The sequence below is a fragment of the Eurosta solidaginis genome, chromosome 1 (genome assembly GCF_040869045.1).
Source record: "Eurosta solidaginis isolate ZX-2024a chromosome 1, ASM4086904v1, whole genome shotgun sequence".
In the NCBI taxonomy this organism is placed as follows: Eukaryota; Metazoa; Arthropoda; class Insecta; order Diptera; family Tephritidae; genus Eurosta; species Eurosta solidaginis.
In genome coordinates, this window is record NC_090319.1 from 172,058,253 (window position 1) to 172,084,140 (window position 25,888).

A 25,888-nucleotide genomic window follows, 5' to 3' on the forward strand; every position below is an offset into this window, starting at 1 on the left:
AATTGGTTGAAAATTTCATAGTGAACGATGCGATGGAAGCCAGTGGTGCCCATGCGCATGTGGAGAGCGCAGCGGTTGAGAAAGCCAAACATTTACTTAACACAACGACAGTTCGAAAGGGTCAACGATACGAAACAGGACTCCTGTGGAAGAACGATCAGGGGGAACTCCCTGATAGTAGAGGAATGGCAGAAAGGATATCAATGGCACTGGAGCGAAAGTTTTCTAAAGACCCTGGCCTCCGAGAGCAGTATACGCATATCATGGGTGAATACATTCGAAAAGGTTACGTAAGGCGTCTGAACGAAGCGGAAGCACAGCAGCGTGGTAAAAGGACGTGGTACTTGCCACATTTCGGAGTGCGCAACGTTAACAAGCCGGAAAAGCTACGAGTAGTATTTAACGCTGCAGCAGAAGTTAATGGCGTTTCACTTAATTCAGTTCTGCTAAGCGGGCCGGACTTGGGTCAGCCGCTAGCGACCATATTAATGAAATTCAGGCAGATATTAGTTGGGGTTTGCGCAGATGTCGTAGAGATGTTTCATCAGGTGCAGATACGGCGCGAAGACCAAGAAGCGCAACGATTTCTATGGAGGATCGAACCTGAAGCGCCAGTGGATGATTACGTTATGACGGTGATGACATTCGGCGCGACGTGCTCACCATGCTCCGCGCAGTTCGTGAAGAACAAAAACGCCAGAGAGTTCCAGACAGTATTCCCTGAAGCAGGAGTTGCGATTATCCATAATCATTATGTTGACGATTATGTGCATTGTTTTACCACTGAAGAAGAAGATGTGCGCGTGACCAAGGAAGTAGTCTGGGTACACAAACAGGGTGGTTTTGAGCTGAGACGTTTCGTGTCTAATTGCAAGCAAGTATAAGATGTTTTTAATAGCGGAGGAAATGCACTGACCATGGTGAATCTCGATAGATCTGCCGATGGACAGTTCCAGAGAGTGCTTGGCATGGTTTGGGATAACGTAAAGGATGAGCTAAAATTCGCCTTATCATTCAACAAAATCGATGGTAAGTTAATGACAGGCGCAACAAGACCCACTAAGCGAGAAGCATTGCGGATAACCATGTCAGTGTTCGATCCATTTGGCTTGGCAGCAGAATACTCGATAGTGGCAAAATTGATTTTGCAGAAAGTGTGGCAAGAGAAGGTCGGATGGGAAGATGGTATACCGGATGAAGCTTTCGCGATGTGGAGAAAGTGGCTGAACATGCTACAGGACATCGAAACCTTACGAATGCCGCGATGTTATGATGGAAACTTCTTTAAATCGTCGGTAGAACTACATGTGTTTGCCGATGCCAGCGAATCAGCTTATGGAGCAGTGGCGTATTAGAGAATCAGCAGCGGGTGTGGTATAATACGTTTGGCGTTCGTTATGGGCAAAGCAAAATGTGCCCCTTTAAAGTTGACAACGGTGCCACGTCTGGAGCTGAAAGCGGCCGTTTTAGCCACGCGACTTCGTACAGCAGTACTTCAAAACCATGACCTTACACCTGTAAAAACAATAATGTGGAGCGATTCTAAGACAACGTTGGCGTGGATAACCTCGGATCACCGCCGGTATAAGCCATATGTGGCACACCGAGTGAACGAAGTGCTGGCAGGCAGTAAAGTAACAGACTGGAGATGGTTTCCCAGTATCGACAACCCAGCCGATTTTGCAACGCGCCTACCAAGCGGGAAACGTGAATTATTCTGGGCGACAGGACAAAACTTCCTGTATAAGGACGAATCAGAGTGGCCGGCAGTCGTGGCCCAGACGCAAACCAGCACTAAGTTCCTATTTCATTTCAGTTATGGAGGCGATACGTTTAAAAGATTCTCTTGTTTCATTCGTATGAAAAGAGTTATAGCGTGGATGTTGCGGTTTTGCAACAACGCTCGGAAGAAGCTCAGAATACTAAGAAAGTACGGATATCTAACCGTAGCGGAGCTGGGAGCATCGGAGCACTTAGTTTGTCGAGCGGTACAGATGGACGCGTATCCTGAAGAGTATGAGGCTCTGCGTGTAGGGAAACAACTGCGGCGCAATAGCAATTTGTGGAAGCTGACACCTTACATCGATGAGAAAGGAGTCATGCGTATAAAGGGTCGCATTGATGCCGCTGAAGTAATACCGCTCCAGAGTCGCAGGCCAATCATCCTTCCGAAGGAGCACCACGTCACAAATACAATCGTCATGTACTATCATTTTAAAGCGAATCACCAGAATGAAGGAACTATAAGAGCCGAAATCCGCCGAAAGTTTTGGGTACCCCATATTCGAGCAGCCGTTCGACGCGCCGCTAAGGAATGCCAAAGTTGTAAGAAGGATCGTGCGCAACCGTGACCACCGATAATGGGCCAGCTGCCAGAGGATAGGCTGACGCCGTTTTTGAGGCCATTTTCCTATGTCGGGTTAGATTACATGGGACCGTTCCTCGTAGCCATAGGTCGACGGAAGGAGACGCGTTGGATAGCCTTGTTTACCTGCCTGACGACGCGTGCCATACATTTGGAGATTGCCAAGGACCTCAGTACCGATACTTGTTTACTATGCATTCGCAACTTCATGTGCAGGCGAGGCACCCCGGTTCGCATACGGTGGGATAACGCTACTAACTTCACCGGCGCTAATAAAGAAATGCAGCGGCAACGTTCGGACTTCGCGAATGGGAGGATAGCCGACGCACTAACAACTGAGGGCATCGAGTGGGTGTTTAATTGCCCGTTGAATCCGCATGTAGGTGGATGCTGGGAGCGACTTGTGCGCAGCGTCAAGCGGGCCATGGGGCATGCTCTACACAATGAGAGTCTACCCGAGCAAAGTTTATACAGTCTTATGTGCGAAGCGGAAAACCTTGTGAATAGCCGACCGTTAACGCACATTCCATTAGAAACACCCACCGACGAACCTTTAACACCTAACCATTTTCTTATAGGTACTGCCAACTCAGAACAGACCCCTCATCCGCGAGAAGAAGATCACACGGTATCTAGGAAGCAATGGAGGAAGGTGCAACAAGCACAGCATCGCTTCTGGAAAAGATGGGTTCAGGAATATCTGCCAGATCTGTGTCGACGCACTAAGTGGTACCAACCGGTCGAGCCATTGCGACCAGGAGATTTGGTCCTGTTGTGCGACAGTAATATACATCGCTCCAAGTGGCCGTTGGGAAGAATAGTTCGCGTGTTCCCAGGGAAGGACAACCAAGTCCGAGCAGCGGAGGTGCAGACCACAGTTGGGTTATTCCGGCGACCAGCGCGCGTATTGGCTCGGCTAGATGTTGGTGAATCTGACCAGATTCACGGTGGTCGGGATGTTGGCGAGAATCGTTAAAGTAGTTTAGCCGTTACTTATGTTTGCATTATTCTGTTCTTTATGTTAGTATTATCTGTTTTCATATTTGTATTACCCTGTTCTCTACACTTTGTACTAATGGAAAGAAACTTATAAATGTGGCCCATCTGGCAACTCCCTTCGCCTTTGTCAAAGTTTTGCATTTTCATTGCAATCGATTAAAACGAATTTGAGCGGCGAGCTAGACGGGAGGCGAAAACCCAAAACGTAAGTTTATTTTCAGTACTTGTATTTTATACATATGTTGTAACATTATAATTATTTAGGAAATAAAACAGAGCATATTCAGAGCATATTAGCTCAATAATACGAGTTCAAACGCCTGTTAATTTCAAGCCTACCCCGGCCGCAACAGACGTTTTTGAAGTAGTTGCAATATATCTAGGAATTGCCCGGTCGAGATAAAAAACTGTATTTTTTCCGGTTTTGGGAATTGAATATTCCAATTCCAATAGATGGCAAGAGGACGCTTAGATTGCCTCTTAAATCGCAAGGTTAACAAACGTATAAGGGTAATATACTTGCAACATTCAGACGTGCCTAAGCAGCTAACACGTCGCAAAGTAAATACCTGTAGCACAATGTTTTTCTTTTATTATTATAGTCAAGGGATGATTTTAAATCACTTATAATACCAGTTTAAGCAAAAGTTCACAATTTATATAATGAATTTTGAACTTCTTTTCTTGCGATTAAAAAGAATTTGTGTTTGTTATTCAGCCCTATTCTTGAATCCATCGTATACTCGATTTTCGTAAATTCTACGAAAGTACGTTTACTGAATCCATCGTAAGTTCGAAATTCATAGAAAGCCTTCACTGAACACACTCGAACTGTGAAATCGTAGAATTTCGTACAAATTTTCTACGACGCGTATCAGTTTGCGGGAAAAAGTGAAATCATTAAAAATTCAGAATAAAAAGGGATATTAAACAAATAAAATATAAGTATATTATTAAAAGTGATATGTATACTAATTTAATTACAATCTATTGTTATAATAGGTCAAAAATTTTCACAACTCGCCAACAATGTTCCTGCTTACTTGACCTATTGCAGAAGGACTCTGAAATGGCGCTAGGCTTTACAAAGTGCCCAACGGAGAAGGTTAACAAATTTTGAGAAAACATTGCCAATAGTATTGCGCCACCAACAAAAGATGCAACTATCTGGAAAAAAGTAATGCTTTTTTAATACGTATGCATATCGGCAACTTAGCTTCACAGATTTGGAAGAAGGCTTAAAAGAATTAAATTAAAATTAAATTACTAAAATATTTATTTAAATTTTTAAGGGTCTTCTAATAATGGCAATTATTGCAAAAACTATAAAACATGATTACATCCTGAAACCTATATTTTCGTAGAACTCCCTTTTTACGCTACGTTTCTCTTCGTTGGTCATATATAAGTATATCAATTGTGGACATAGCCGCGTTTGGAAAATTAGTAAGGCATCTTTCAAAACTTTGGAAAATGTGGTCTGACACATCGGAAAGTCAAAATCTTTTCCAACTCCGTGCTGATAGCTACCTTCCGCAAAAAAAAAGTTTTACCGATGCTAAGCGAATTATAGGACTTATTGAACATGACCCACCGAACAGTGTACTTCCTTCATTTATAACACCGAGCACGTAGGTAAACGCAGCCTTGTTTAGGCGGAAAGTTTTTATAAAACACAATTTTTTAAAACCTTTATAAGTTCATTAAAACACGGATCGTTTCACATAAATAGCCTCTTCTAATTTCAAGACTCCTCGCAATTTTTAAATCACACCTTTCTTGCTCATTTTCTTCTAACAAAGCTGCAAATGATATAGAATCCATTTTAAGCACTAAACATTTTTTTTTAAATGATATAATGCAATTTTAAACTAATATTTAAATTGAAATTTTTTATTTACAATTTTTCGGTTTCACATGAGTTCAGTGATAGCAAATTCTTCGTATTCGTAGCGGAGGGTTGTATTCGTAGATTTTCTACGATGGATTCAAGAATAGGGCTGATTATATCTTTTTCGCTATTGGTGACAGATCCTATGTTCCATTTCGATTGTTCCATCGATATGATAAAAACTCACCAATATTATATCGCAAGGTGAATTGAGTGCGTTACAGAAACACTTTTCATATCGAAAGCGATACGTACCTTGCGATAGCAAATCGTTTGTTATTATAACGCAAGGTTACAGAAACGGGCTACAGGTATGTTTTCAGATTTTTAGTTTTGCGATTTTTATTTTTTTTCCTTGATACCAACATTTGACATTTCTGTTAAGTAAATTACAAAAACAGATATCGCTCCTTTAGCAGCATAGGGCAAAAACGAGTTCTCTTCACCGAGTTCTGTTATGGGCTCATCTCTTGACGTCTCTACACGACCCTTCCGACTGATATTCGGCGTGAACAGTTCTAATCCATGTTTTCCCTCCGCCGTTTTCCTTGTGGGTTCCAGTCAAGCGCTTTTTTGCAATACATCATTCGCTTTTTTTTAGTATACGGCCGACCCATTGCCATTTTCTTCTCTTTATGGTTTTTGAATAAAAGATCTTCATTTGAAATAATGTTGGGCCAGAATATATGGCATATTGTGCGCAAGCACTTGTTTACGAACACCTGTAGTTTACTGCTGTTGAGTTCCGTTACTTTCCACGTTTCAGAGCCGTATAGTAGTACCGACTTCACGGTGCTGTTGAATATTTTAAGTTTTGTGCTGCGACTGAGTGTGCTAGATCGCCACACTTTTCTCAGTTTTTGAAACGCCACCCAGGCCTTAGCTATTCGTGAGCTTACATCAATTTCAGCTCCGCCATCACTAGCTACTATACTTCCGATATAACAGAACTGGAAAACATTTTCAATAGTTTCGGTTGTATCGTCGATCAGAACTGTCAGATCTTGCGTGTTTTGTGTTCGGAGCCGCATTAGCTTAGTTTTCTTTACGTTTATTTTCAGTCAATTGTCGACCATCATTTTAATACCAGTAAAAGAATGCGACAGGAGACATATATCATCCGCACAATCCAAATCATTTAATTTTTGCGTAATCCCCACTGAATGCCATCTGGCGCTGTACGATTTGTTTCAGCTAGTACGCCATCTAGCACAAGAGTATACGGCAGCGGCGAAAGAAGGTATCCTTGGCGAACGCCTTTGGCGATGTTAAACTTGGAGCTTAAATTTTGCTTGCATCTAACGCTGCAATTTGCGTTGTTGTATAGATCCATTATTAGCTTAATAATTACATCCGGTACTCCGTGATGTCGCAGCGCACTCCAATCGAATTTCGGTGAAACCTTTGATAACATTACGAAATTGCTTGATGATGATTACGTTGACGGTTTGGTACCATCGCAATATGCCAGTAAATGTTTCTTATTCTTATTTGATTATTCAATTATTATAAGCCGGTGTTAAGCTCATGAATTCTTAATAATAAGTACAAATTGAACACACCATTAAACAAACAATAGTTTTTTAATTTATATATAAAAATGGAGTGATAAGGATGAATGAAGAGTCCAAACGAAAAAGAGGAAAGAACTTTTCAAATAATGAAGAGTTGCTGTTAGTGGAGCTGGTAGAAACCCAACGCCATATTCTAGAAAATAAAAGGTCAGACGCTGTAACATGAAAGCAAAAGGAGAATGCATGGATTTTGGCACCAAGTCAGTAATATTGCGAGAATGGAAATCTTTAGGGGATAAATACGAATCCCTTAAACGGAAGTCCCTATGTGAGTTGGTGAACGAAAAAAAAGATATGTACATATATCGTACGGGCGGAGGGCAGACAGCAAAAACGAGCATCAGGGCAACCACCGAACGAGTTGCAGCGCTAATGAGAGATTTTCCTTATGGAATGGAAAACAGTTTCGATGCGATGATGTATATATTGAAATAAGCAGGTAAACCCAATTTCGGGCAAGACAATGTCTTCCACGACTCCTAGTATAATAGATAAGACCATGGTACAATAACCAGGTAAAAGCATCAGAGTTGCATTTTATATGTTTTTTCATTCGTCATAAAATGTCAAACTTTGTTTATATTTACATTTTTTGTTTATTTTTATTTGTTTTGAAAATTGTTTACTACGCAAATTTGTGTAAAATAAAAGGAATTTAACTATTTAGATTTCTTTAAAATGGAAAAGTGATTTCTGTGCAGGATAATAAGGGGAAAGCGCGTGTAAAGCTTTTCACAGTCCCGCAAGATCCTACGAAGAAGCAAAATGGAGACAATGCTTATGGCGTGCATCTTCCTCAAAATGGTTTGATTTGCATGCTTGTTTTCAGGCGTTAAACCTATTTGAGTAATGCAAATAGTATATTTAATGCTCCATGTTTGACTACCCAAAGCCTTCGGCGAGCGTCTTTATTATTAAAACAACAACAACATAAGGGGTTGATTAATCGTTGAGTAAACGATTATGAATTACATCACAATTGGTGAAGATAAATGGAAAGTTATGATTTGAGGAGCAGTGGGGTAACTTCCTTATGATGCCCATACAATTTTGTTTGCATTGAAAGACCGTTTTATGTAATTTGAGTTATCGAATAGCATCTCTAACATACAAACACCCGATTTATGATAGAGAAAACGTTTTGATCAAAACGGATCTAACTCAATCTATGAGTGTTTTGAGACTGAATGGGCCTTTAGCCTTTAGAGTATCTTCATTATCCTACAAGAATACTGACTATCATATGACTATCATCTGATTGTCAGCAATGTCAACCTAACGATCAGCGCCTCATACAAACTTTCTATCACAAACTTAAGGGGACTTGCGCAAATGTGATGTAAACAATTGTGTACATGTGATTTTTTGTCTCCTTCTTATACACCAACATGGCCTACTGATTAAGTATATAGCCATACTGCTCACTCTCATTCATTTTCCTGGATCAGTGCTGACATTCTAACTATCAAAAAGTGTCATAAATGATAGTTTACTGTAGATATCAGGTTTGACTATTATACTATCATAAATGACCATTGTTATATTCCGCCAAAAATGAAACAATGCTTTTTGCTTTTTATTTACTTTATTTCATTACGTTTTTAATAATGTACGTGATAAAAGCATACCTGTTTTTTATTTGTTTAAAATAAATACCTTTATAAGAATTCGAGTTCAGAATGTTCAATTTAAATTCAGAAAATAACAAAACAACTGAAGAGCGCTTTCCTCATGCTGAAACACATTTAAAAATGAATCACCACTAACCACTATTATTTTTCGCGTATCAATTTTTTGAGTGCGCCCCACACATTCCGACAGCTTTTGGTATATTTTAATATTATTTTAGACTCTTTCTCTTTTAGCATGGAGCTTTGAGATGCTTTCTTTGTCATTTTTTAAACTTATTTTTTATATGGTTTTCGTCGGTTGAAAATGGCGGAATTTAAAAAATAACAAAACAACCGTGATAATCATTTGATTGTCATATGACAGTCAGTAGTGACAACATGATTAAATCGGATAAACTGTTCTCGCATACATAAATTCCGTTGGGAATTATGAATCTGTCACATGCATAATGGTATCTGCTGTATGTTCTTTTGTTCTGTACCAGGTGTCCGAAGCTTTCTCAGTTTGAGTCCTTTTTCATGATTATAGGCTGTCGTTGCGTACATGCGGACATGCGTGAGTGAACAAAGGAACATACATAAATTTGAGTATCAATCAATGTTCAACTATATACAGGTTGGCTCATCTGTAAAGCAACAAAATATGTCTGTTCAAATTGTCAAAATCTGTGTATTGGTGTTGGTGCGAATGGTATGGAATGGAAACATAAAACTTAACAGTTTTTGTATGTGTAAGTAAAATGTTGCCAATGTGTTGGTTTCATTTTGAGTTTGCCATCTCCTTTTGACAATCCCTTCGACCATGCAATGACATAAATAAAATCAGCTGATGAGATGAGCCAACCTGTACATAATTGAACCATGGTATCAATGTTAACGTCATCGCAGGATCAGCATTGTCAATTACAAGTGTGAGTGTATTAGTAAAACTATCAGCGTTTCTTTTAGGGTAGTTGACTTTTCACAACATGGCTTTTGCAAGGGTACCCTGCAAAAATTGTTGGATTACGTATTCCATTTTCTTCATGTTGGAGTACTCTAACAATACTCCTTTGCAAAGCGTTTGCGGATTACCATCAGCCGATCATTGCTCGTTTTTTAACGACCGTGATCACGGCACGATGACGATCGAACAGAGTTGCCAAAAGTAAAATATTGCATACAAATAACTGATAATAAAATTTTACTATGGCGACTCTGATAAAATGCAACCGCGCACTGGTTTTATGTATACATACTGTAGTATAGAAACATAAGAATATTCGTAGTAAAAAATATAAAAGTTGTATTGCCCCTCTTCATTTACTTTCATTTTAAATTAAATTCACTCCGATAATTCCTTCCGGCACAATTCCTCTTTAGTACTTTGGCATATGATCCTCTGTGGGTGCTCCATGGAGTACTACAGTGAAAGTACTCTCACGTATGTACTCTCTGGAATACTCACAAACAAAGCGAGAGTGGGATCACCTACTCCTCTCCTAGGATATCGCAATGTTAATTGGAGCACATTTTTTGTATGAATACAGATTAGTTTTGGAATACTCCTATACTCCCAAAGGAGTATTCCTTACATTATTTATGGAGTACTCACGTTTTTTGAAGGGTACTTATCGACCCACTTATTAATTTTATAATAAACAAGACCCCATGCATCTCCCTGCGGCTCTTTAACGTGGGCAACTGTAGTAGTTCTAACCGGTTGCAGAAGGGGAGGAAGATTTTTGGAAGTATCCCATGTTAAGTGTTTTAAAGCAAAAAGCAAAAATTGTTTCTGGACCGATTCCAGCTTGTCAGAATGAACCTGATAACGTGGATTCCAAATTATTGAAGCGTATTGGAGAATAGGCCTGACCAATGATATAAAAACAGTTTTTGTAACGTATGGGTCATAGAATTCCTTGGACCAACGTTTAACGAAAGCCAAAGTACCTTTAGCCCTATTCACGCAAGATTCGATATGAAATTTAAAATACAGTTTTGGGTCCATTGTAACGCTTAGATCAATAAAGTTAGTGACTCGCTTAATTAAATAATCACCAATAGCATAATCATGGGATTGGAAGGACTTCCTTGTAAAACACATGAACTTAGACTTAGGGAGGTTTAGTGGCATGGCGTTTACATTACACCAATCCACTAGGCTATTCAAATCCGCTTGATAGGCATTACAAGGTTGATATCATCAGCGTACAACAACGACTTGCAGCACTTCAAAACACTTGTAAGGTAATTAATGAACAACAGAAACAAGACTGGACCAAGGTGGCTGCCTTGTGGAACACCAGAAGTTACGTTTATGAACCGGGACCAGCAATTATTAAATATAACTCTTGGTTTTCTTTCCTTCAAATAAGAAGAAACCCAAGAGAGGAACAATGGAAGAAATCCTAACCGATTAGGTTTGAATAAAAGTATGGAATGAGAAACTTTATCAAATGCTTTACTAAAATCAGTATAAATAACATCAACTTCACAATTAGTCTTAAAACTGTTGGATACAAAGGTTGTAAACTCAAGCAAGTTGGGTATGGTAGACTTACCCTTCAAAAAACGCGAGTACTCCATAAATAATGTAAGGAATACTCCTTTGGGAGTATAGGAGTATTCCAAAACTAATCTCTATTCATACAAAAATGTGCTCCAATTAACATTGCGATGTCCTAGGAGAGGAGTAGGTGATCCCAGTCTCGATTTGTTTGTGAGTAATCCATAGAGTACATACGTGATAGTACTTTCCAAAGTACTTTCACTGTAGTACTCCATGGAGCACCCACAGAGGATCATATGCCAAAGTACTAAAGAGGAATTGTGCCGGAAAGAATTATCGGAGTGAATTTAATTTGAAATGAAAGTAAATGAAGAGGGGCAATACAACTTTTATATTTTTTACTACGAATATTCTTATGTTATTTAGCATTTACGTGAATAAAGAAACTTATATTTATCAGAGTTGCCATATTAAAATTTTATTATCAGTTATTTGTATGCAATATTTTACTTTTGGCAACTCTGTTCGATCGTCATCATGTCGTGATCACGGTCGTTAAAAAACGAGCAATGATCGGCTAATGGTGGTCCGCAAACGCTTTGCAAAGGAGTATTGTTAGGAGTACTCCAACATGAAGAAAATGGAACACGTAATCCAACAATTTTTGCAGGGTAGTCCATTTTTGTTTGGCGAAATCAAGTTTAACGTTCCAATAAGGCCATCTAGACATTTTCTTTAAATTTTTGTAGCTACATGCAGATCGAATTATGAAATGCACGAACCATTTCGCTGTTTATGTCATGATTTTAGCAAAATTTTTACGCCTGTGACTCGTTTCTCAGTATTAAAAAATGTCATTTAACCACATTAAATTTTTAATTTGAAATGAAGCAAATAACGCTAAACCGTGATAATACTGTTCAACCCTCTATTTTAAATATGAAAGTACTAGTTATTGGAAACTTCTTTGCAAAATTGTGATTTGATCATTATCTTTATATCTACTCAAATTTGTTCTGTATAAATTTTATTCTGTATAAATTTTGTCTACTATTAATTTCCTCTATTGTGTCAATTTCATAAATTCAAGTGTGCCCCCTACTGGGCAAACAGCTCCCTCATGAGTACTTTGAGCGAGGTCGTTTGGAGTTACTTACAAGAAGTCATTTATAACATTTTAAGCTGCAGACATTGGTGCGTTATCGGTAGCCGTATCGGTAACCTTATAACAGCTGATTCGACCAACCTTATGACCCCAGCGGGTTAGGGGATCAGAATATACCCGCGGTAGGTATGCCTGTCGTAAGAGGCGACTAAAATACCAGATTCAAGGGGCTGTGTAGCGCAACCTGTCAGGTTGCCAGCGCAATATATAGCTTCTCCAAACCCAATTGTCAACCTCACCTATCCGCGGCGAATCCTATTTCACTAACAGACGAGGCTCTGGCGACCCCAAGCTCCTCATGGAACTTGGTGGTAGGGAGTGAGGGAATGGCCTGAAGGTTTAATGTGGCCACATAAATCGTTCCCAAGATGGTCGGGCTAGCACCTTAATGGTGCAATGGTACCGGAGCGTACCGGATTTGTATCCGGCAAAGGACCATCACATCGATAACACTCCCCAAAGCCTTCGGGGAGCAGCCTTATCGCTACAACCACAACAACAACAACAACCAACCTTATGGAAATCAATGCAATCGATTATTGGTGCCGCTAAGGTCGTAACCGTATCGTAGCCAACCAATTGGTTTTTGTTTTTCCGCCGTAACGATAAACAGCTGATTACGCTAGGGATTCGACTACAGCGATACGACAAACTGCACCAATGACCCCGCTTTTAAACTTCTGCTTACTTCTAAGTTTTGAATTCGAAATTATCAAGCGTTTAATTAAATACTGTTTAATATTATTTTAAAATTGATGACGGCATATGTTATTTATAGCGTCCATTATATCTTTAAATTGTCTGTATAATTATTCATTTTTTGTAGACAAAACAAAAAATTTAAACTTTTTTCTACTTAGACTATTTTGCATAGACATATATTATGTGGGTATTAACAACAGAAAGGATTCAAATAATACAATAAGGCGGCTCATTGCTGATATTCTACATCCATATACTGCATCCATTGCATTTGTTCTTCTAAACGCGTAACAGCTTCGTTATACGAAAAATTTTACTTATCCTTGAGTATGCGAACCAGCCACTCAGGCATTAAGGCATTGGCAAATAGCTTAGAGTACTGCAAATATAAAAAAGGTTAAACGTTTTATGTACGAAGTGAAGATGGCTCAAGTTTATTAAAACTGGAAATTGGAAGAAGGAATCCCTGGACAAGGATCCGCCGCTGTTATATTGAAAAGTTCTGAGAAGATTGATGGGGAATTGAATCGGGTCCTGTAACCCTATTGATCTAGGTAAATGACGCCTTTCTTCTTTATCTCCATTTTAAGTGGCATTATTAACCCCTATGATCAACCGAAAAGTCCCTCTCAAATCCGACTAAGGTTAGGTTAGGTTAGATTCAAGTGGCTGCCGTCCACATTGGAGCGGCACACATAGGTCCATTGTGAAACCACATGGATTTTTTCCTACTCTCCTAATCAAACCACTTCGTTGAGTTTATGAAGCTAACTAAGCATCGTGTATTGACCTCAGCTATATCAGTCAGATCTACGAGAAACGTCTTGCCCATAAAACGTTGCTTCTTCTACCGAGTGCTGGCCATTCACAGAGTAGATGCCTAACAGTTTCAAGCTCTTCTTCGTTGCCGCAGCTTCTACAATAATCATTAAATGGGGCGCCAATCCTTTCCGCATGCGGTCCAATACAAACATGACCCGTGAGAAGACCTACAACTAAGGAAAGATCCCTCTTACGGAGGGTGAGAAGCTCTCACTATCTCTTCTCATTCCATACCGGTCATGTGAGTTTTGCCGTGTGGCATCTATCATGATGCTTTCATCTGGCTCCCGCTTCCATCAGTACATCCTCCTTTATCTTGAGCTTGCAGGTGGAGAGCGGCATGCCCAGCCTCTTCCAGGATGGCGAAAGTGGAAGGGAGGTACCCTTTCTTGCAAGCTCATCGGTCATCTCATTACCTTGTATGCCCTTACGTCCCGGAACCCATACTAGATGCAGAGTAAACTGTTCAGCCATCACGTCAAGTGATCTGTGACAGCCTACTACAGTTTCAGAATTAGCTGTGACAGAGTCAAGGGCTTTCAGTGCTGCTTGACTAGCTGAGAAAATATAAATATGCTTCTGAGAGACTGCCTTCTCCCTAAGGCAGTCCACAGCGTCTTTTATGGCCGCAATCTCGGCCTTAAATACGCTACAGTGATCGGGAAGGCGAAACGATCTTTGTATCTCCAATCGTTCCGAATAGACACCCCCTCCGACCCTCTTATCCAGTTTTGATCCATCTGTGTAGATCTGAATGCTGTTAGTGGGCCAATCAGGGTCATTCACCCACTATTCCCTCTCAGGGATTAATATCTCTTATCCCTTGTTAAAGTTGGTATGTGGTTTGCAGAAATCTGTCCATTCTGGTATGCAGAATCTGTCGAGAATTTCAGTATGTTTACAGTGAGACCATGAGGTCAGATTCCTCAGCCTAGCTGCACATGCTGCATATTTAATGCCTACTATATCTATGGGTAATAGGCTCAGTATTACGTTCATAGCCTCCATTGGCGTTGTGCGGATGGCTCCGCTTATGCATGGTAGTGCAGATCTTTGCACCTTTTGAAGAGCAAGAACCGTCGAAGATTTATTCAGGGCGGGCCACCATACCGCCACCCCGTATAGCAATATTGGGCTAACTATGGCCGTGTATATCCAATGTACTATCAGAGGGGACATACCCCATTTCCGTCCAATTGCCCCTTTACATGTGTAGAGGGCAACCGTGGCCTTACGGGCAATTTACCTGGTGTTTTGTGTCCAGTTGGATTTCTTATCAAGTGTGAGCCCTAGATAGTTGGTGTACTCATTTAACTTAAGCACTGTGTTTGCCAGCACTGGAGTTGAGAGACGTGGTATCTTATACCTCTTCTTAAAGGCCACCAGCTGCTTTTTATTTGGGTTCACGCCCAGGCCATTATCAACAGCCCATGCTTCGACCCTTCTTAACTCCACCTGCATTATATCGCAGAGAGTTTGTGGAAACTTCCCACTTATCACCAAGGCAAGGTCGTCAGCATATGCTATAGCTTTACAGCGGTCTTGTTTACAACGTGTATGCGGCAAATTTCGGCAATATTGGACACCCATGTCGATGGCATTACGTTACCAACTGACCTACACACAATAATACTGGGTGTGACGTTCGATCAGGACCTACAACCTTAACAAATTCTCAAGTATCTTGCCGGCAGCAAAAGTGTTTATCGCTACAACAACTAAAGGCACCAACCACCTTTTCATTTACAATGTGGAACCAATGCCTCTTACACCCTTATCTCTTAGCAAATTTCCTCGAACTCCAAGATTCCCGTAAAAGGATATTGATGTGTGAGTGATCGCAACTTTGTATTGGGCGAAGCACTGCTACAATCACAATAAAGTTAGTGGTGTTATGGATACAGAAGTCCTTTCCGGATATGAATTCGGTAAGCTCAGGTACCAGGCCGACTGCCGAGTGAATCCATTTTGCACCCGTCGAATATCTTAAGGCATGTGTGTTTTAGTTTCCTTTTACGACTGGAATGTTCTTCCATAGCCCGGTGGTGACCAGAAGGTTCCTTCAGGGCAACTCAGAACGTTTGCATGAATTTCGGTGAACCGAAGTCATATCCGACAAAGAATTCGAACTTCAAAAAATCCATTGCCCAGAAAAAGGTTAGTTTGTCGTATAATGCAATATAGAAATATTTTACATACCAACAAAGTTCCTTTTGTGTTTTTTCATACACTTCACCAAGTTTGTGCATCATTTTATATTGCTCTGTATAGTCTATAAGTTCAATAACAGAATAATGAATAATGCCATTATAACCGGTAACTTTTGGCTTTGAGCGCAACTTATGGAAAACTTCATCCAGCTTATGCTTATATTTAGAAAAAGTATTTAAAATTTCATCAGCGGGCATATCATTCAGTGATCTGTTATAAAGTGAAATTCTAAATTTATTCATTGGCATAATATGATAATTTTTTTTTAGTTATGATAGGGATATTTCATCATTTAAAATATCAGTGCCAGACGTTTATTTTGATAGAGTTCTTGAATATTCATTCTGGCCGAAACATTCAGTTGTGTATTTGTTTACAAAAACCACAAGGGCCGCAAGAACTTCAAAAAACTCAAAAATCTCTGCGGAAACAGTAAAAAAAATAAACACCACCTACCAAAATGTTCGCGGCCTAAGATCGAAATTAAGACTCCGGCTTTCTCGGAGGTGCCAAAAGGAGTTAACACTAAGACTTCGGCTTTTCCCGAGAAGATAAGTGATGTGGCAAAGCAGTCACTGACTGTGGCGCTGGTTAATCATAGCAGTCCTTTCGGACAGATGACTACTTAAAGGTCTGTAGAAAGGGAACTTATTAGCTTAATGCTTAAGATGATGTGGGAACAACCAAGTAAGCCCCTTCCAACCTTTTATTTGGGGGGATGGTATAATGGTGTGAAGATGATAGCGTGCGACAACATCGCGAGCTTGCGGTGGCTGGAGGAAGTGGTTCGAAACCTCCAAAGGCAAGGCACGAACGCGCGGTTTGAGGTGGTGGATAAAGCGCAAATCCCCACGGTACCATAAGTTAAGGTATAGGTACCATGCGTGATGAAGTCGGAGGATACACTGCGATTTCTGCAGAATCAGAATCCGAACATACAGACACAAGGTTGGAAGGTACTTACTGTATCTCGGCCTACGGAGGAAGGTCAGTTCTACATCTTCCAAATAAACAAGCAGGCGGAGGATATATTGTACACGCACCTTGGATATATGTCCTTTGGTACAGGCAAAATTTATATGCGACTCAGTAAAAGAAGTCCCGAGGAAAAAATCCTAACACGCTGGAAGTGGGCGAAGTCGAAAAGGACCTCAAAAGCCTAAGGGAAAAAAGACAGGTGGAGGTAGCCGATGTCACCACGAAGGTGTTAGAAGAGGACCAACAGCCAGATGGTGCTGTGAGTCGCACAGAGCTACACCCGGCACAACAGTTACAAGGGGCTGAAGGGGGCTTCGAACACTCTAAATCAAAAGGGCAAGGGGATGACGACGACGTCACGACGAAGGTGCTGGAGGGGGACAAACAGTCCAATGGTGCTGCGAGTCCTACAGATAAACCTCCAACACAGTAAAGTAGCGTCGAGCGAACTCCTCCTAACCCTTGAGGAGGGATCGCTTGACGTGGCGCTCATCGGGAGGAAAGGTTTCTGGACTTATCGCGCGCGGATTTGGCGTTTACTATGCGCAAGCGGAAGGACGGGTGCGAGCTGTAGTAATGGTAAGGAAACAGCTGCTTTTTTGGCCGTAATAAATAAAATAATAATAATATCCTGGCATCCTTTTACATGGCCCATGCTACGGAGGTTCCACCGATGAAGTGCAACAGGCTAGTACAGGACGAAGGGCGCAAAGTGCGGTTGGTCATAGGCGCAGATGCAAATGCGCACCACAATGCGTGGGGAGGAGCAGATACGAACGAGAGGGGCGAACCTCTATTTTGTTACATCCTGCAAACCAATTTGCAGATAGCCAACAAGGGAACTGTCCCTACATACATTGGTCCCACATCCAGCAATGTTTTGGATATTACACTGAGCTCCGAACGTGATATATCAAGGTATGATTGGATGGTTCTTGATAGACCATCCTTCTCCGACCATGCGTATATCAGCTTTAGCATCCCCCAAAGAGGGTAGGGAAGGGAGGAATCTTTAGAAAAATCAACAAACTGGACTAAATTCCATAAACAGGTAGAAACGAAACTGTGACAACCCAAAGAGGTTTCCAATGTGGAAGAACTGGAGGAGTCTAATGAATTCCTACTAGGACGCTTATGACTATGTAGTGGCGCTTGCCGCCGAATTAACGTTCCTATCTCACATTAACTATAATTCTACTTGACAGACTAATTTGGTTTTGCATAAGATTAATAGAATGCGAACTCTTCGATCATAAGCTTCCAATCAAAATTTTTGATTGAATTTTAGTACAACTATATCTACATTTTTTTATATACCTACCATATCTATGCTTTTATTACTAATTAAAACTATGTTATTTATACCTACTATATCTGCTTTATCTTTATTATTTTGTTCTATGATTTTAGTCCTTATTTAGTTATACCTACTTTACTTTACCTTCTTAAGGTTAAATTCTAATTAGAAGTACCGAATTTCGAATTACTTTCATATCGAAACACAAGAACTTCCGGTTTTGTCATTTGCTAATCTAGGAATTGCCACTTGTTGTAAACCATATTAATGTTTACACTGACATTTATCATTATGTCTTTTTTTTAAGATCTTGAAAATCACGCCACTCGCGATGATTAAGCAAGAACAAAAAAGTCCCGCAAGTTGCGGTAAGCTAAGCTGAAGAACGCAGTGGTTCGGCCCCTTTTAGTTTGATCTTTCAAAGAGTTAAGATCTCATATTTTTTAATTCGAGCTTCGCTACCGTGTGAAATTTCTGAGTCTAAAGTGTGACTCAAGTGGTTTTTTTCAAAATCGAAAGCTGAACTTAAAAGTCGCTTCGAAATATTCGCGATAATCGAAATAAAATAATTCATAAAATTCGCGATATTTTAATCGACGAAATTAATTATAATATACTACAATTTTCAAAAATGGAAAAGTTTTTCCGTAATCCGCATGCAGTTTTATCATCCCCTGAGGACGAGTTTCTGTGGATATTTTCCCTCATTTCATCTTTACTTTGGATGCGGCATATTCCCTAGTGCATAAAACAGTGAAGTTCCCTGCCAAGTTTTTACTTAGCTTTGAAAAGAAAATTTTTCTAACATGAAATATTGCCTTATTTCCAAAACTTTTAATTAAAACTTAAATCTTGTATTCGTAAAAATTTAAAGGAAAAAAAAAATGAAAAGAAAATTCCATAATTCTTAATTTTTGCTAAAAAGGTGGAAAAATGAATATATAAATGTATTGGTGTCTATGCATAATCTTTCATAAAGAAGAAGAAGCAGAAATCATGTAGTGATTTTTTTTTTGAGGAGAAAAATTAATAAAATTAAATTTTGAATTACTCTTGCAAAAGAAAAAATAGTTAGAAAAGACATATTTGATCATTAGCTTCAAAAATTTGTGTTAAAAATCATTAAAAGTGAAAATACATAAAATAGTGTGGAGTAAAATATGTTTACCTAAATATTCACAAAGTATACACATACATATAAATATGTATACTAGCGCATACCTATACCAGGTAAAGAAGTTTTGGTGTGTAACTAGTATTTTGATTAGAGAGAAAATGTTTAGAAATTATGTTAATAAATTTTCAAGAAAGTAAATAAGAACGGAATTTAGAGTTAAAGTGTAATAAATATTAGTCAAATAATCATGGATTCGATTAAATAGTTTGTTTGTGTTCCATACATTAAATTTGCCTTATTAAATGCGCGATAAAGTGTGATACAAAAGAAAATCGCATGCGATTTTTCGAATGCGATATAATTCTCATAGAATCGGTAAAGTTTCACCTCATTGTAATTTTTAATAAATTATGTAGTTCGAAGACTACACATGAAAGGGAAATAAATAAATTTTTTTGTTTTTGTTTAACATATAAACCGAAAACAACAACAAGTTTAGATGTAAATAATTTTCGATTTCCAGCATACATTTTGTTCCAGGTCCTCTGCTGAAAGATCTTTAAACGTTGGAGCCGTAAGTGGTGAGTGAACTTTGTTTTTGTTATTTCTCTCACATAATTTTTGGTTATGCTGTGTTGTGAGCGCATGATATACGCATTATTCATTTCTCTTTTCGCATAATTTTTCTAACTTAGATAAAGTTAGTGTTGCAGGAGTCGTACATAAAAGTACCACCATACGTTTTTTTATCTCACGATTTTTTTAGTCATGCAAAGTAATAATGAAACCACAACATTAGACCGAAAAATGCTTAAATACGCAATTATGTAAATTAGGTTAGTTTTTTTCTTTTTCTTAGAAGACTATATTAAAATTTTAAAGAAAAAATATGAATATGTTTAAATAATATTAGTTTTAAAGAAAAGCTTTCATATTGTTATGCAACCGAATTAGCCCGTAAAATATATATTTTTTTCACCAGAATTCTAAATCTGTGTACAGATGTCAAAAGGCAATTTTTTTTTGATAATTTTAAAATGCTTATTTGTAAAGAACTTTTGAATATCAGTTGCAACATAGACTTTTATTTCAAAATAGCAAAGCCTTTCACTTAGGATTGATTGTGGTTAAAATTCAGTTTTGGTCTATTTAATAAATATTGTCAATTTCAAAATGACTTGCTAAACTTTTTTTTCTGATTCCTTGGCCTGATATTAGATAAGTATGGTAAGTGTTAGGGATTTCCACGTTAGTTTTGTTTTAGTTGGAGACTACGGAAATCATGGTAGGGAGGGCGGTTGTAGCAACAACACCATGCAACATGCCCCGTACTGAAACCAATGCGACATCAAGACTTGTAAGCCACTGTAGGTATCCGCTTTCCTTTAGGTATCTCTTTTTCTTGGCACGTTAAATAAAATAATTATGCTGTACTGTGAGCTGACAGCGAAAGGTAGGAGCAAGAACTGCACCCCGTTACCCGACGAGCAAGAGCCGGATTTAAAGACGTGCACCCGCTCCTTACTTTTTGCGTAAACGGTGCTTACTAAAAAACGTTGCATGCTACAACTACGTATAACAAAGCTTGCCCTCTAAGAAGATTCAGAGGAAAAGCAAAGCTGCCATGGTGGAGCAATGAGCTGAGTCTTCTAAGAATACAGGTAAAAGAAATGTTTAAGCTAGCAAAGACCGCAGAAATCGAAGCGTGTCGGGACGAGTACAGGGATCTACTGAGGATCTAAAATCGTGAAATTTCCAGGGCGAAGAGAATCTCATGGAAAAGTTTCTGTACGGACATAGAGTGCTCCATCGAAACAGCACGGTTGAGAAAAGTCCTAGCAAAGGGAAATATAGTCCAGGGCCTAATAAAGAAAGAGAACGGGGAATGGTCACGTAATAGTGAGGAATCCATTGAGGTGCTTCTCGATACACATTTCCCATCGGGAGATGGTTTAGAAGAGCCAGCAGACAGAACTCACACTTCGATCACGGAGCGGGTAGTGCCGGGCTTGGTGACTGACAGCAAGATAGAGTGGGCAGTGAAGACGTTTTCTAAGTTTAAATCGCCGGGCCCAGATGGTATATTCCCGGCCATGCTACAAGTTTCAAGTAGGGCGGTCGTGGAATGGCTTAAAACAATATTCGATGGGTGCATAAGACTGAATCATGTACCGCACTTTTGGAGAACTGCTCATGTAGCTTTCCTACCAAAGGCGGGAAAGATCGGTCACGTGTATGCCAAACATTATAGACCCATTATCTTAACATCATTTCTGCTCAAAGCCTTTGAGAGGCTGATAGATGTGTATATAATGTCCAACGTGGATGAAAAGCTGCTCTCGACAACACAACATGCGTACACCAAAAGCAAGTCTGTAGACATCGCATTGTATAGGGTGGTAATAAGCGAAGAGATAGCCCTGGAATATAAGAAATATGCTCTAGGAGTATTCTTAAACATTGCCGGGGCTTTCAATAATAATAATGTCTCTAAATGGGTGATTATGGATGGTCATTATTACATTTAACTACATCCAGCCTTAACCATATGGATCGGCTGCATGTTAAATTGCAGGAAGATTACATCACGATGGGGATTGTACGAGGACAAGGACAGGGGAACGCCGCAGGGAGGGTGCTATCACCTCTGCTGTGGACGCTGGTCATCAACCAATTGCTCAGGCGATTTGACGAGGGACCCGTAAAACTTATGGCCTACGCGGATGACGTTGCAATTGTCATAAGTGGAAAGTGCCTTCCAACGATTAGCTCTTTGATGGATCGCGCGCTTCGGGATATTCATACCTGGGTATAAAATGTCGTGTTGAAAGTGAACGCGGATACGACGGAAATGGCCTTGTTTACAAAGAGGTACAAGGTCCCAAATTTGATCAGGCCCAAGTTCGGAGGGGTGACCCTACAGGAGAAACCTTGCACAAAGTATCTAGGAATCATCCTAAACAGTAAGCTGCCATGGAAGCTCAACGTGGAGGAGAGGGTGAAGAAGGCTTTAATGGCACTTTATGCATGTAAAAGAATGCTGGGGTGTACGTGGGGTTTATCGCCGTCTCATTCACATTGGGTTTAGTGGAAAGCCACACAAAAAGCAACCTACCTCAAAAAATTAGAGGGGGTAGTGCTTAGCATTACGGGAGCCCTGAAAACAACCCCGACAGCTGCACTGTATGCCATTCTGCACATTCCACCTGTAGGTCTGGTAGCAAAGAACATAGCGTTAACAACTGCAACCAGGCTTGGTGCCTCGGGCAGCTTGAGCGCCGACCATACGGCCATAGTAGTATAGCGTCATCAATCACAAGACGAACAGACTACCTGATTCCCTATCTGCGTTTCGAGGGCGATCTTAAGATCACAATATATGTAGACGGTTGACACAGATGGTTCCAAAGTAGTGGAAGGAGTATGGTCTGCGGTATACTGTGCTGATCCGGAAATAACAGATCCTACAGGCTGCCGGATTGCTGTATCGTTTTCCAAGTGGAAATAGTAGCCGTAACCATTGCAGTAGAAACCCTGGAAGAAAAAGCCCAAGCTGCAATCGTGTTAACTTTTATATTGACAGTCAAGCAGCACTTAAATCAATAAAATCGGGACAGAGAGAAGCATACATCTATATTGGGTTCCAGGGCATATGGGAATAGATGGGGATGAAAAAGCGGATGAATTAGCTAAAAAGGGTGCATCTCTTGAAGCTTGCTCCGTAGTCCCAATTAGACTGTGCGTAATTAAGCGACGGCGAGAGGTGCACATGATCGCCCAAGCAGGAAAGGCGTGGGTTCAAGCGTGGGGCTGTAAAGTGTCGAAGATTATGTGCAGGTCTTACAACCTTAGACTAACAAACTTGCTTCTATCATTAAAAAGAGAGGACTCTAGATTCTCGACGGGTATTCTGACTGGACACTGCCTTCTGGCGTCACATGCCTTTAAATTAGGCTTGGTCAGGGATAGCAGATGTAGGAAGTGCGGGCTGGAGGAGGAAACGATCGAGCACGTTCTTTGTTCTTGCCCTGCGCTTTCCAGGCTAAGACTCCAGCTATTAGGAGTGATACAGCTATCAGATCTAGAAGCAGCAAGTGGCTTAAATCCTAGGAAGCTTCTAGTATTTGCCAAGAGGACGGAGTTATTTTATAACATAGGTCCTGGTTTTTGATAGGGTTTTTCAGTTTGGTCGTTAAAACAAACTTCTGGACTTATTCAGTCTATGTGAGGTCCTCATGGACCAGCCAGTTCAACCTATCCTAACCTAAGATCGAAATTAAGTACCTTTTTTCTGAATAGTTTTATTTTTACTTCTCAAGTTATAGCTTTTACTGAAACCTGGTTAAAAGCTGATAATTTTAACTCTGAATTCTTCTCACGTAAATATGTAGTTTATCGGCGTGATCGTGAAGCTAGAGCAGGTGGTGTCCTTATTGCTGTTGACTCGGCGCTTCCATCTGAGTTGCTGCTATAGAACATCACAACTGACATTGAATTCATAGCCGTAAAGCTTGCATTGTACAATTTTAGTTTGTTTATCTGCTACTCATATATACCGCCACGATCGGATATACACGTTTATACATGTCATAGCACCGCAGTCTTATATATTTTATTTGTGTTTTGTTCTTTGTTTTTATTCTTAGCGTAAAATTGGTGGATATAACCATTAATAAGATGGATCGGAAACTGGTTGTTTTGAAGTATTTTTTTGATGATGCTTATGTTTTTCGGGTGATATATTCTATCGCTGATAAAGAGAACTCGCCTGATATAATTTGTGGCAGTGTTTATTATTATACTCCTATCATGTTTCGAGATTAAACTTATTAACCTCCCGGAAGGCGTAGGCTTTTTATACCAGTCAAAGGTTAGGTGGTTGTTATTTGTTATTACTACCGTGTCCAGAAATGCCACGTTCCATTATTTTCCCTCTCAGATGTGAATTTTATTGAATTATGAAATGAGTTCAAGAGGCCCAGCCTTTCTTCGACGGAATCGGTTTCCACAAAAGCGAATAAATCGTCAACGTACTTTGTGAGCAGACGGCTATGTCGGCTATTACCGGTGACCTGGTTATCCCATGGGCATACCCGATCGTTGTTCGTAAACTTTGTTGTTGTACTTAAAGTATCTGTTATCTTTTATACAGAAGCGTACAACACTTAAAAATAGCTCTTTGGTAAGGGTTGTGTGGTGTTTTATTTGGTCCCATTTGGACGATATGATCTCTATGGCATGGTCTACTGGGATACTAGGAAACAGAAACACGACATCAAACGATAAGAGACTCTTATCATCATAAATATATGTATTCTTAATATTATTCTTGAACTCAATCGCGTCTTTAACACTGTACGTGGACTCTTTAGTGATATTTTTCAGGACATTAACAACGTATTTACACAAATTATACGACGGAGAATTAATGGAAGAACATATAGGTCTAAGTGGAGTTCCTTCTTTGTGGATCTATGGTAGTCCATACAATGTGGGCGCATTGGCCGTTCTGCCCATTAGGTTATATTTTTCTTTTACATCCATCATTTGGTTTTAAAACAGTTTTTCTGCGATCTCGTTATTGATATCTTGCAATTTATTAGTGGGATCGCGTTTTTAAACACGGTATGAGGAAATATCGTTAACTAATGTTTGCAATTTCTTATCGTATTAGAATTTTTCAATTACAACTGTTCCGTTTCCTTTGTCTGCATTTATTTATATATTTATTTATTTATTTATTTACAGTCTTGTAGACCTAAATTAGGTACATGTATGTATGAGATCATTATCTAAGTGGTAGTGCTTTGCAATAGTTATATAATAATTTCTTAAATTTATTGATATTTGGACATTGTTTTATTTCAAATGGTAGATCATTGTACTCTCTCAATCCCTCGTAGTATATATTGTTCTTGTCGAATTCTGATCGAACAGCTGGCAGACGGATTGAGAACTAACAGTTGGTTATTTGGTTTGAAGAATATCTTTGTCATTTGTAAGGCATCTAAACATATTTATCACGCATGCTACTGTTTGGTCTATTGAGTTGGTCCGTATTAATATGGTCAAATTGTTTCTCTCAATCTCTTGTTGGTCTTTGTCGTTGATCGTCTGTATAAAGTCTTCGCCGTCCGCGATAAGCTTAAATAGCGGAAATTCTTTATTAGTTGTTGGTATGGAGTATTTTGGACCCAGGGAGAGAATCCACTGCACATCCGTCGGTATACTAATATTTGTGGTATTGTGAAACCACACGGGTACATTTTGTATGTTAAGTAATTAGGTTTTTTTTGTCTTTGAGCCTCTCAAATTTGTTTATTTGTATTTTTTTTAATTTTGGCTCTGAGATTTTGAGACAATACTCTTTGACTATCGAAAAATACCTTACAATGCTCCGCGTTGAGCTTTATTTGTAATCTATTGTTTAATTTATTTCCCTCTTTTCCTTTTTGTTTTTGTAGATCATGCTTAATTTTAATAATAAGATTTATTAGTTTTTTCTGCACAGTAGCCAAGTACGTTTCTATTGAGTTGGTGATTTTCTCTGATGTCTTTTCATTGTTGGTGTTACATTTTAAAATGTGCGACATGTTCTTGGTAGCATTGCTAACCATGCCGATCCGCTTTATGGTTTTAGCTCAC